This window comes from Poecilia formosa, unplaced genomic scaffold, assembly GCF_000485575.1.
Source record: "Poecilia formosa unplaced genomic scaffold, Poecilia_formosa-5.1.2 Scaffold107, whole genome shotgun sequence".
Classification (NCBI taxonomy): Eukaryota; Metazoa; Chordata; class Actinopteri; order Cyprinodontiformes; family Poeciliidae; genus Poecilia; species Poecilia formosa.
The window spans coordinates 86,810-98,365 of NW_006800046.1; the positions used below are offsets into that span (position 1 = coordinate 86,810).

An 11,556-nucleotide genomic window follows, 5' to 3' on the forward strand; every position below is an offset into this window, starting at 1 on the left:
ACCACAGTTCAGACATTACTGGACAGATGTAACAGTTATCAATGGCTGAAGTAGTTATATCACCTTGGAAAAGTATTTACACTAATTAATCGCACTTTAATCAAACTACATATTGATAAAATAAGCAACATTTTAAATTGAAAACCTCTTGCTGCTAAATTATTAAATATGAGCTCAACAACAGGGATGTTTATTGTTTTTAATCTGTTATTTGGTGCAAATGCTATTTTAGCCATTCAGCTTTCAAGTCTTTGAGGAACCCCTGATCATTCATGGAAATAATTTATTAAAATATTTCTTTAAAAATGTGAACTGTGAATGTTGACATTGGCGTTGGGGACGTCTGTCCAGCTGCAACATGTTTTTAGCATTGAGATGCTTTTTTAGGCTTTAGTATTTTTGGCGATAGGCTAACTCCTTATAGCACAACCTGAACACAACAAAAAAAATGTTCCCAGCATCCAATCAGATCACTTTTTGAAGCAAAAGTGAAATTAAATTTACAAGCATACCAGAAACACACGAATACAAAGGTAAACCTTTAAGTAAAAATTAAAAGTGATTAATTGCGTTAAAAATGTTAATGTTTTAAAATCTATTAATATCAGAATTAATGTGTTAAAGTACTAATTTACTAATTTGCACCTCTTGAAGATTTTTATATTTATAAAACAAACTTTTATATGAGAGACCAACACAAAGTTGTGCATAATTGTGAAGTAAATGGAAGAAACAAAATATATAGATTATGATTTTTTTTCCCTCATGTCCCAGAGTGTCAGCTGGATTTGGGTCACTTTCTATAAAAATGCTAGCTGTAGTTACCTAAGTTTAATAAGTTGCAATAAAGCTGATTTGGGTTGACTTTTCAGTAAAAGCCTGGATAAACATGGTTCTACTTCTTATGAAAGCTTGATTATAAAAACACAAATAATAGTTTGTGTTTTACTTAACATCTTTTCATTGGAACAACTAGAATTCACACAAGCTCCCCAAAGTCGGATGATAACAAAATGTCAGCTGTGGTAGCGATTTCAGCCATTCAGGGTCAGAATTTGGCGTACATGAATCAGTAACTCCATCTCATCTTAATAACACCTTAATAGTGAGGCTGTAATGGTGTGACAGATATTTTCTCTGTAGAGATGGAAAAGTTAGTCGAGAACCATGCCGGGGATATGGCAGATCTGATCTGGTCAGACTAAAAACTACCTGGCTTATATGTAACACTATTTCTGGTCCAAGAAGAAAAACATCCCCAGAGCATGATGACCTGCAAATGGAAAATTTCAATTTTCAACTGAAAGTTTTGAAGGTTTCAGTCTTCAGATGATCAAACTTGGTAGAAGAGGAAAAAATAACTCTTGCTTCTATAATTTCAGCAAAAACAAAAAAGATTAGACAAAGTGTTGATTCACAGGAATACAAATGTATGCTGCACATTACAGATTTTATTTCTATAGGAAAATAAAATAGAGTTAAAGTTTCAACTTTGAATAAAAGCCTGATAAAATAAACTGAAGTTTATGGCAGTAACAGGTCAAAGTTCAAGAGGTTTTAATATTTTTGCTAGATATTATACATACAGGCATGCACAATTGAATAAACATTTATTTTTATTTGCATCAAAATATAAACAAACCCTAATGTTTTTATAATTTATGTGGATTATATTCCCCTTTCATCACATGAACTAAGCGTAGGTCTGAGTGTGTAAATGGGACCTGCTGATCAAACGGACCTGATTTGACCAACACTCAGCGTCTCATTACAGCAGACGTTTGGTCACTCTTCTTATTTGGATTGGAACAACAACCAAAGAGCAGAGAGATGAGCAGCACTCCTGTTTTGCTCTTAAAGCAGTGGCACAGCCAGCATAAATGAGGGCACACAGACATCCCTGCAGAGCTAAGCGTAGAACAGCTAATAACGTTCCAGGATGCTGGTGAAGCTGGGACGGCTCACAGACGCAGCAGAGCAAACAGTTGCCTATATTATTGAACATCTTGTACCTCGGCTGTAAGATGAGCTGAAAAGCTTCATTTTTTCTTTTGAACAGGATGTAAATAGTTTACATCTGTCTGTTTAATCGAGTTCAAGCTGCAAACAGACTGGAGCTGGTTGATAATAACGTCTGATTTAAGGGGATAAAATTGACATTCATCATGTTTATTTTGACACACGGGCAACTCAAAGTGTTCATATTTAATGATTTATTTTTTATGAATGGGATTTGAACTAGAAATTTCAATAAATGTCCAGATTTGAGTTCAAGTTGAGATCAAAGGTCTGGAACTACGAGTTCATCCCCTTTAATCAAGAAGTGTCTTAGCTGTACTGTCACTTTAAGTCTGAGATGTCCAAAATGCGGCCCGCGGGCTATTTGTGGCCCTCAAACTAATTTCTTGTGGCCCCCAATTATCATTGGAGAATGATGCAAATTTCTCCCTTCCAGCACAGATCATGTAGCTGGAACTTCTCATCTGTAATTGGGGTGTAATTATTAGACTTTTTTTCCAATGAAAAGATGTTAAGTTCAAAACAAACTATCAGTGTTTTTATAATCAAGCTTTTATAAGAAGTAGAACCACATTTATCCAGACTTTTACTGAAAAGTCAACCCAAAGCAGCTTTATTATAACCTATTAAACTTGGTTGAATATAGCCAGTGATTTTATAGAAACTGACCCAAATCCAGCTGTTATACTGAGGATAAATTTATTTAATTGAGCACCCCCAAAATTTAAAAACTATTTCCCTTTATTTTAATACAGCAAACATTGCTAAATATGAAAGTTTTGGGTCCTACAAAAAATAAAAAAACATCCAACTACTTTATTTGCTTGGTTTTTTAATATTTTTTTAATATGCACATTTTTTGGTCTACAATTATTTTTGACTTGACAATTTTGGCCCATGTGACAAAATGTTTGTTGCTTAGTTTCCAGGCGTACGATTCTCTTTCCATTTTTTAAAATTGAAGCTTACACATCAGCAGACTTTTTTTTTTTAAAGGAGGCGATTTCTGGTGTTGCATTATTTTAATTAGGTTGACCTGAGCAAAGGGGAGCTAAAAGAAATAAAATAATTTTAAAAAATGTCTGAAAGCATATCTACGATCTTCTTTTCATGCCACATTTATGTGTGACATCGTGCTTCTTTATTGCATAAAATCCCAGTGAGATGTGTTGAAGTTTGTGGTGGCAACGCGACAAAATGGGGGAAAAGTTCAACATAGTAGAGCTTGTGAAAGGAACGAGGCCAGGCTGCAGAGGGAGTGGCGTTGGTACCAAACCAGGTGACTGGCAGCAGACGCTGGAAACGGCGAGAACGGAGGCTGAAGAAAAACGAGTTAAAGCACGCTTGGAGAGAAGAGGAGAGGAAAGGAGGGGAGGGTGAGGTGGCCTGGGGGGAGGAGAAAAGAAAGAGCAGAGAAAGAGAGAAGCAGACGTGGAGGAGGTGGGGAATTGATGAAGCAGAAAGCTGGGTTATTCCTGCTGTGAATCTATGTGTCTTTGCCTTTCCTCTGTGTGTGTGTGTGAGTATGAATGGCAGGCTTTGGCAGTAAATGAAACTGTTTATCAGATCAATATGGCCATCATCTCCCAGATGACTGTGGCCTCTACTGAAGAGCAGCCATAAATCACAACCAAAAATGGAGGACAGCGATCTATACTGTGTCCGCCGCTTTGTGCACGCGCACACACGAGCAGCCGGTGCACAAGGATAGATGCACTTCTGTTTTTTTTTCCCCTTTTGTTGTTTGTTTTTCGTCTGTGGTTTTTATGCGTTTGTGCGTGTGTGTCTGTTTTTAAGATAGCCGTCTCGCCTTTGATGTTCTGAAGCCGAGAGTTGAGATGAAGCAGTCACAAAATGGAGACAGAAGAAGGACCACACCTTCTGAAATAAAGTGGCGCTTCCCACACACTGTTACAGGAAATACATTTACTCTGCCCGACGACTTACACGCTGGCAGTGCAGCACAAGTGTGACACATCCTCCGTCCTCCTCTACAGGGTTAACAACAGTGCTCTTGTTCCGAGTGTGACGGCCCCCGGTGCTCTCACTCTGAATAATGTAGCCTCCCGATATCAGTGACAAGAGTCTCAAAACCAAAATAGCATCTTGAGCTCCGATAAATATAGAAGGTAATTAAATCGGCAGCAGGAGAGAGACGGAGAAAAGCAAGGGAAAAAGGAAGGTCTGAGTTTTATGTGTGCAGATAAAAGTCCGCTGAGTGGAGAAAACGGTTGGATGGGAGGGGAATGCTTTTGGGGGTCTGCTGTGTTCAAGGTTCCTGTTTGGTCTGGAAAAGTGTGGGATTTGAGGGAAGTATTTCTCTAGGTCTGAATAAGAATGTATGGCAAAAAAAATTCCTATTACCAAACTAAAGTATTTTCTCTAACTATACATCTCTTAATTCACCCCTTGTTAGTCCATCTCTATATTAGACTACACGGGTTCATCCATCCGTTTGTCTAACCTTTCATTGGTTTATACCAGTTTGTCCATTTATCCATTTGTTTCTTACTTGTGCACCATCTTCTAGTCCTTTTGTCCTTTGCATCTATCCATCCTTTCTTTTGTCCTTCTCTCCGTCCATGTATCCATCTACCCCACAATCCAAAAATGTATTTTCAAACTTTTTTGCACTTTAATTCATCTAGAAGCTTTGTCAATCTGTCCACATGTACATAAAACTACTTGAATCCTTACTCGGTTTCTATTTTCTGTTCCAGACTTCCTTTCATCCTTAGTTCTGTTTGTCTGTCCATGTATTTATCCACCATTAAGTCTGACCAGTCTGTCCATCTGTCCTTCTTCCTGTAGTTTTATATAAGCCCTGATTTCTGTAGAAACTTCTGTCGTAAATTATTGATAAACTTCCTAAACTGGATTTTAAAAAAATGCTAATTCTGGAAAACCATTGAATGTTTAGTTAAATGTCCACCACGCAAATGTCAGTTGTTGCCGATACCGTCTTGTTTTATGAGATTTAACGGACTCTGAACCTGGATCAGAACTCGGTGTGGCGTTGAGGCCCGGCGTGCGTACAGTGAGTCAGCAGTATTGCATTGCCTCGTTCTCTGGGGAGGAGACTCGGCTGTAAGTGGACGTTCGCTCCTGTCCGCATCCTCCTTACACACGCACAAACTTTCGGCTGCAGGATTTCAGCCGTCTTCCCTCGGTTAGGAAAACCAGAATCACACGGTTGATCCGGAATGTGTCACCACTGGCATGAATGTCAGCAAAGAGGGGTTAAAGGTTACCAGGAGGGAGTCGAGGATTGGAGGGGGGGCTCAGATCGGTTTGTCAGAGCAGCCTGGCCCCCATCTTGACATGATCCCCTCTGGGATTGAGTGTGTGTGTGTGTGTGTGTTCCAGTGAAATGTTGTGACAGAAACTGACTGACAAGCCCTTTTGCAGCTCAACACCAGCTACCGCAGAGAGACTAATGATGACAGCTCTCAGGCCCTACACATTGCTTTCTGTTTCTTCCTCTCAATCACACACACACATACAGAGTGAAATGTCTTCCTGTCCCTCACCCTCTCTTTGTCTTGTGTCTCTTCCTCAGCTACCTCTATCACACGCCCACACAGACAATAGCATTCTGTATATTGTCTCCCTGATGCAAAGCCACAAATACACGCATGTTAACATGAAGGCTCCCACAAACACACGCATGTGCTACTGCCTGCAGTCAACCAAGTCTGCATCATACACACACATTTTTTTTCCCCTCCTCTTGTATTCGGCCTTTCTTTTAGACACATTTTTCTTTTTTTCTCACACGCACACACAAACGATGCACTACTCTCTCTGTCTTGGAATTTTACATTTTGATGAAGGAGGAAGCGGAGCGACCAATCAGAGCGGCGGGAGGAGGGAGAGACCATCCGACGGGAGACAGCGGGGCGGTTCGGAGTCGGCTCCACAGGCTGCGACCGGGCTTCCTACCCCCCGGGGTCCCCTCGGCTTGCCGGGGCCGGTGGTACGATCCGGCAGGCTGCATAAGAACCCCTCCTACCCGCCTCCCCCCCACACCCGCCCCTCTCCTGTCAGTGCTAGGGTGTAGCTACTGATCCCATACTACGGCGCAGAAAGCGAGAGTGAAAGGGGGAGGTGGAACATCAGGTGTCACAGCTCCACAGCCCCAGATGAGGCTGCATCACCACGACAACCGGGGGTGCCGTCAGGTGAGTCTGAGGACATGCACGCACACTCTCACAGGCACTACTTTGACACACAGATGGAGGTTCACATGACAGCAGCCTATTGTCACTTTTTGTCTTTGACATCTTCTGAACATTTTTCTGAAAGTGATTGTGTGCAGCATCTTCCGTATACGTGTGGGTTTGAAACCATCAATGTACAGCCTACGCGTGCGCGCGCCCCTGTGTGTGTGTGCACATGCGTCTGTGTGTGCACACGCGTCTATGCGTGTGTATGTACGCCATCCCTCCCAGTGTGACGGTGGTGGGAGACAAAGGGTCCCCTCCGTCTGGCGCCTCGGCACCGCTCGCGACGCCGGCATCAGATGCGAAAGTTCAGTTTCATCATCCGCATACAATCGAGGGGAGGAAAGAAAAAACTCACAAGAGTGAGGATGAACCTTCCTCCGTCTCCACACACACTTCGCCAGCGATTCCTGTCGAACTCTCCTGACTCATGACGATGAAAGAGCGCGGTCACAACGGCTGATCGCCCGGTCGGAGGGGTTGGGGCGGTGGGTGCATTCTGAGGACAACGGCATCTGAGGTGGCGGCGGTCATGACACTACTGTAACGTACGGTAGAGATAGAGGGTGATGGTGAAACACAAGTGTCAAAGGCAGGGTCATCTGCCATGCACATGACTGCGTGTGTGTGTGTGTGTGTGTGTGTGTGTGTGTGTGTGTGTGGGTTCACTTTAAGGCATAAAAAGGAGAAGCTTAACGTGTCCAACTGTTGGCCATTACTGACCGATGAACCCAGACAAAGGAGTCGCTGGATCATACATGCAGTCTCGTGTCATATTCTGTGGGGGTTGGTGGGTGCGTGAGAGCGATGGGGAAGTGGAGGGCGGGGGGGAGTAGTAATAGGAAAGGAGGGTGGGGGGGCTTTGTATGTGGAACAGTAAAACACATGTATGCACAGGAATCCCGATCATCTCGGTTCTCGTCGTCTGTCACCGGCCGAGCGTGTGCGCATTGCACCGGTCTGCCCCCCCCACCCCACAGCCGACACTCGGATTCAACCTGTCCCAGTTCACAGCCGCGGTCATCTTCCCATCCCACCCTCCATCCCCCCCACGAATCTCCAGCGACCGCAGAGCCGTGGGACCGGTTCAAGCCCGTCCATATGACACGAACCGATCAATCCCCTCTTTGTGCTCGCTACTGTAATACTTGTGTTCTTATCCTTAGGTGGCCTTTGTTAGAAACTGGCCATGTGATTGCAGATCTTTGCAAAAAGGGGCTCCAGTCCTAGTAATGTTAGAGATGGTAAGTCAGCGACTATAGATGAGAAATGAGCATCTAGTGTGTGACACAATGATAAAACTGACACTTCTTTCAGTTCAGACTTTCTTTAAAACAATAGATTTTCTTATGTAAGAAACATTTATTCCACTTTTCTTTTTTCTCTCTCGCTCTCTCTCTTTTGGGGCGTTTACCAGTGAGCAGTGTGGCTGAGACATGGGTGGAGAACAGAGCTCAGACTCCTGACGTACAAGCTCACAGGTCGAACACTCGGAGAGACACATCAGCATTTAATGTCCAAAATCATAAAACAGTGTTGGGACTACTCAGCTGCTTATTCTCCAGCAGATGTATCATGAAACGATGATGCGCAGATGATGCTGTGATTTACTTTCCTTTTCTTTCGTCTACGTTTAGCTTGAGTTTTAGTCTATAAATGCACCAAGCACCAGCATGCGCTTTGATTTTAATCAAAAAACACACATTCTGTCTTCTTTAATTTGAAAAAATCAGTACAATCTTGTTCTTTTGCTTTCTGTTGACTTTAAACTACTAACTTTATCAAAAATGAATTGAATTATCTTGTATCTTGAAAGAAAAAAATGGTCAAAAACAGAATCTAAACACAAATCGGTACCAGGCAGACAAAGCTGGACCAGAAGCGTTCTCTGATCTGTATCATTATTTGCAAATACTTTTTGGCGAATCGTGAGATCAAGAACAAGCTTCACATTTTCCTTTACTGTCCTTTTTCGTCTTTCTTTTCCTATTTACAACAAAATCCATTTCTCCCCCACACCGTGGACCCCTCCTCCTCATGTGTGCCCACCGTCACGGCTGCATACGTTCAGACGAGCCATGCAGCATCCGCACATACATGTCGAGTTCGCACACCGCTGCATGACAACTCGCCATCATGCATGTCCTGGTTTACACCATGGGGGCCTCAGCAGAAATAAACCCAACACACAGTTCAGGACTTTTCTTTTTTTCTTCCAGACATTTTTAGTGTCTGCGACATGAGCAGCGTAGTCGGTGAAGTAGTACTTTTCGGTTACGTCTGGAGCAGAATTGCAGGAAACGAACGTGTAGCTCAACAATTACCCTAATTGAGCATTCCAAAGCAGCCTTGCAAAATGGCTGCCGAGCCTGTCTGTGATGGCCGACGAGTGTATAGGTCTGGAAGGCGTGTGCATGTATGGCTGCGTGTGTCTGCGTACATCATCAGCCTGTTTTTGTGTGTGTGTGTCTCTGTGTGTACTTTTCCTAAATCTGATTGTAATTCTGCGTTTGCTTTTTCAGTGACTGCTTTGTGTCACGGGAAGCCTCTGCTGCCGGAGATCTCCACTAATCCTTACTGTAATTACCCTCCTCGGTATACCTAGACTGTAAGGGGTATTATGTCAAACTGCCTTACTGTAACAGTTGGGTAGAGTTGGGGATTATACTTCTTTTTGCTCTTTCTAATAAAACTCTGCTTTTAAAAGGCGGCGGTACTTTTCGGTTTTGCATCTTTCGGGAACGCCAGTGTGCTTTTTTTTTATTTATTTTTTTATTTATTTTTTATTTCCCCGGCCCAGCATCGACGCATGCCGAATGCGTTCTGGCAAACCGCTGACCTTGTTGTTTCCTTACAGCTCTCTGTGCCCCACCAGCCAAGCACCCGACCATCCGCCCAGCCAGCTATCCCGCAGTCCACCAACCCATCCCTCCACCCATCCCTCCATCCACCCCGGCGAAGCGAGGCCAGCGCCGGTTGGAACTGGCAACCTGCAGAAGTCATCAGGGTTAGTGCTCGTTTGGCACGCCTCAGTGCCAGAACCATCTGCAAGCATCTGGCTGCAACTTGTAAATTTATAGATCTGCATTTAAACTTAAAGCCAGGAAATGAAAAAAGATTACAGCAACAGGAAAAAAAGGGAAAAGAAGCCTTGTTTTTAAAAAAAATTCTTCAGTCAAGTGACGATGTGTCGTTCTCTGTATGTTCCTTTAAAGTCTTATAGGATATTCACTTTCAGATGATTTATTCTGTAATCTTTTCATGGTTTTACTCTTGCTGATTTCTCTGTGTGATAACCTTGAGTAAAAATAGCAGCGTTTCATGGTTTTTACAGACCTGAAGCAAACAAAGTGTAACTGGGTTGAAATGATGGAACACAAAGTTAGTTATAAAACATATTATTATTGATCTAGCAATGTTATCAATATCACTTTTTAAATATTTTATTTTTGCTCACTTTTTGACAACGCTGCTCTTTAGAGTAGCTCAAAGCTAGCATTTGCCTATAAGCGAGGAGAAAGTGTGATTAACCTTTCAGCCAGCTGACTGGAAGTGCGCAACAAAGATGTGGGGGAGGGGCTGCCAGGTTTCTTTTCTCTAGCATCTCATGAACTGTAAGCTGGATGAATGGTGATGCAGGACGTGGACCAGTTCAACCCAAATTCCAAGTAAATTATTCCACGTCCGTTTCCTCATGTCAGTCGTCTAATGCGATGCATTCAAAGGTGGCTATCTTCTCAAATGTATCGTGACACTTTCACGCACGATAAGGAACATTCTTCCATTTCCACACCCGTTCTTCCCACCGCTCCCATTAGCCTACACACATCCGCCGAGCGCAGATTATGAAGCATCACTGGATTAAGTTAAAGCCGTGCCGCTCTGCTAATAACTTAAACACCGCGAGCGCTTTGCCCATTTTTTTTTTTCCCCCTGCAGTTCATCTGGGACGCACTGTTTAAAAAAAAAAAAAAGAAAAAAAATAGACAAAGCTGAACTAAATGAGTACCAGTGCCCAGGCCTTATCGCATCTGAGTGGGCGTGGGGCTCGTGTGTCGGCGTGTAATGGAGACGATGTGTGTGTGCACAAAGTGTGTATGAGCTCCACGTTTATACATACAGGGAAAAAAAAAAAATCTCATCCTCTATGCCTAATGTATTTGTCGAGCAGCGGTGCGGTCAGACCGAGTCGACGTGGCAACGAGGAACACTGGGCTGCACGATCGCAGGCAGCAGGGCGTGCCCCTGGATGTGTGCATTAACGTGTGTATTGCAGCGTGAGGTGGCGTGTAAGCGACTGTGAGATACCTCGGTGTGTGGATAATTGTCTCTTTTAATGTCAAAACTATTCCAGCATAATGGAGTCATTAACTTTATCCGTGTGAATACAGCAGTTCAGGGCAGCTTGATGCAAACCGTTTAAAAAAAATAACTTAGAAGCAGCAGCTGCATTTAAGAAAACACTGACGCGTCTGTTTTCTTGGTTTTACTGTCGGATAATAATCAAAAAGGAATTAATTTTGCACAACCAGATGGTTTAATTTACATAAACTCCTGGTATTTAGTGTCATACCAACAACAGTTTAAGGAAAAAAAGAGGGGGGTGGGGGGAAGAGACGACTCAGTCAGAAATGTCAGGGTAAAGGACTAATCCAGTTTTCTTAACCAATTAAATTGAAATCAAATAGATGTGCACTCCAGAGTACAAAGGAAACATGAGTACATCACTCCTGGTGTGTGTCTGCGAGTGTATACCAGTGATTGGGAGGGGAGGGGAAAAAAAGGCCTTTCAGGGCAGTGTAAAAAGGAAATGGATGCTTGGCAAATGCTCAGCCAGCATCTTTATCGCTGCTGCTCTCAGACCTGACCGCAGCATCTCCTTAATAATGGACACAGTCGCCTCTATTTATGCACTCAATAGCACCTCGCAGCCCCTCAGTATGTTTCCAGAGATAATATTTAAGCCCAAAATAAACCGCAGACGTTCGGAAGGCAGGGTATTTGCATAAACACAATCGGTTATCTGATTTATACGTAAACCTGCAGGGGGAGAGAAAGGAGATGGCGTCTGTGTATAGAGGTAAAAAGTGTCAAAAAATTAACAGAATTATTATTATTATTATTATTTTGTGGCGGTCTGCAAAGGTTCGACCCAGGCTGAGGTCTGTAGCGTGGACAGGGCAGTGCGTCCTCCATATCTTTCTGCCTTCCTGGCTCCCATCCCACAACACAGACACCAGGCGTCGTCATCTTCCAACTCGATTTACAGACGCATTAGGAGACGCTGAGACGCGCCCATCTCGCTCAAACGCAA

General features: G+C 43.1%; 1 long non-coding RNA gene across 1 annotated transcript; it reads left to right on the plus strand.

Moving 5' to 3' along the window:
- The first annotated feature begins 6,053 nt into the window (after positions 1-6,053).
- On the plus strand, positions 6,054-11,015 carry LOC107837042 (uncharacterized). Its single transcript, XR_001663018.1, has 2 exons — positions 6,054-6,200; positions 9,100-11,015. It is a non-coding gene; the product is annotated as an uncharacterized LOC107837042 (long non-coding RNA).
- The last annotated feature ends 541 nt before the right edge of the window (positions 11,016-11,556 follow it).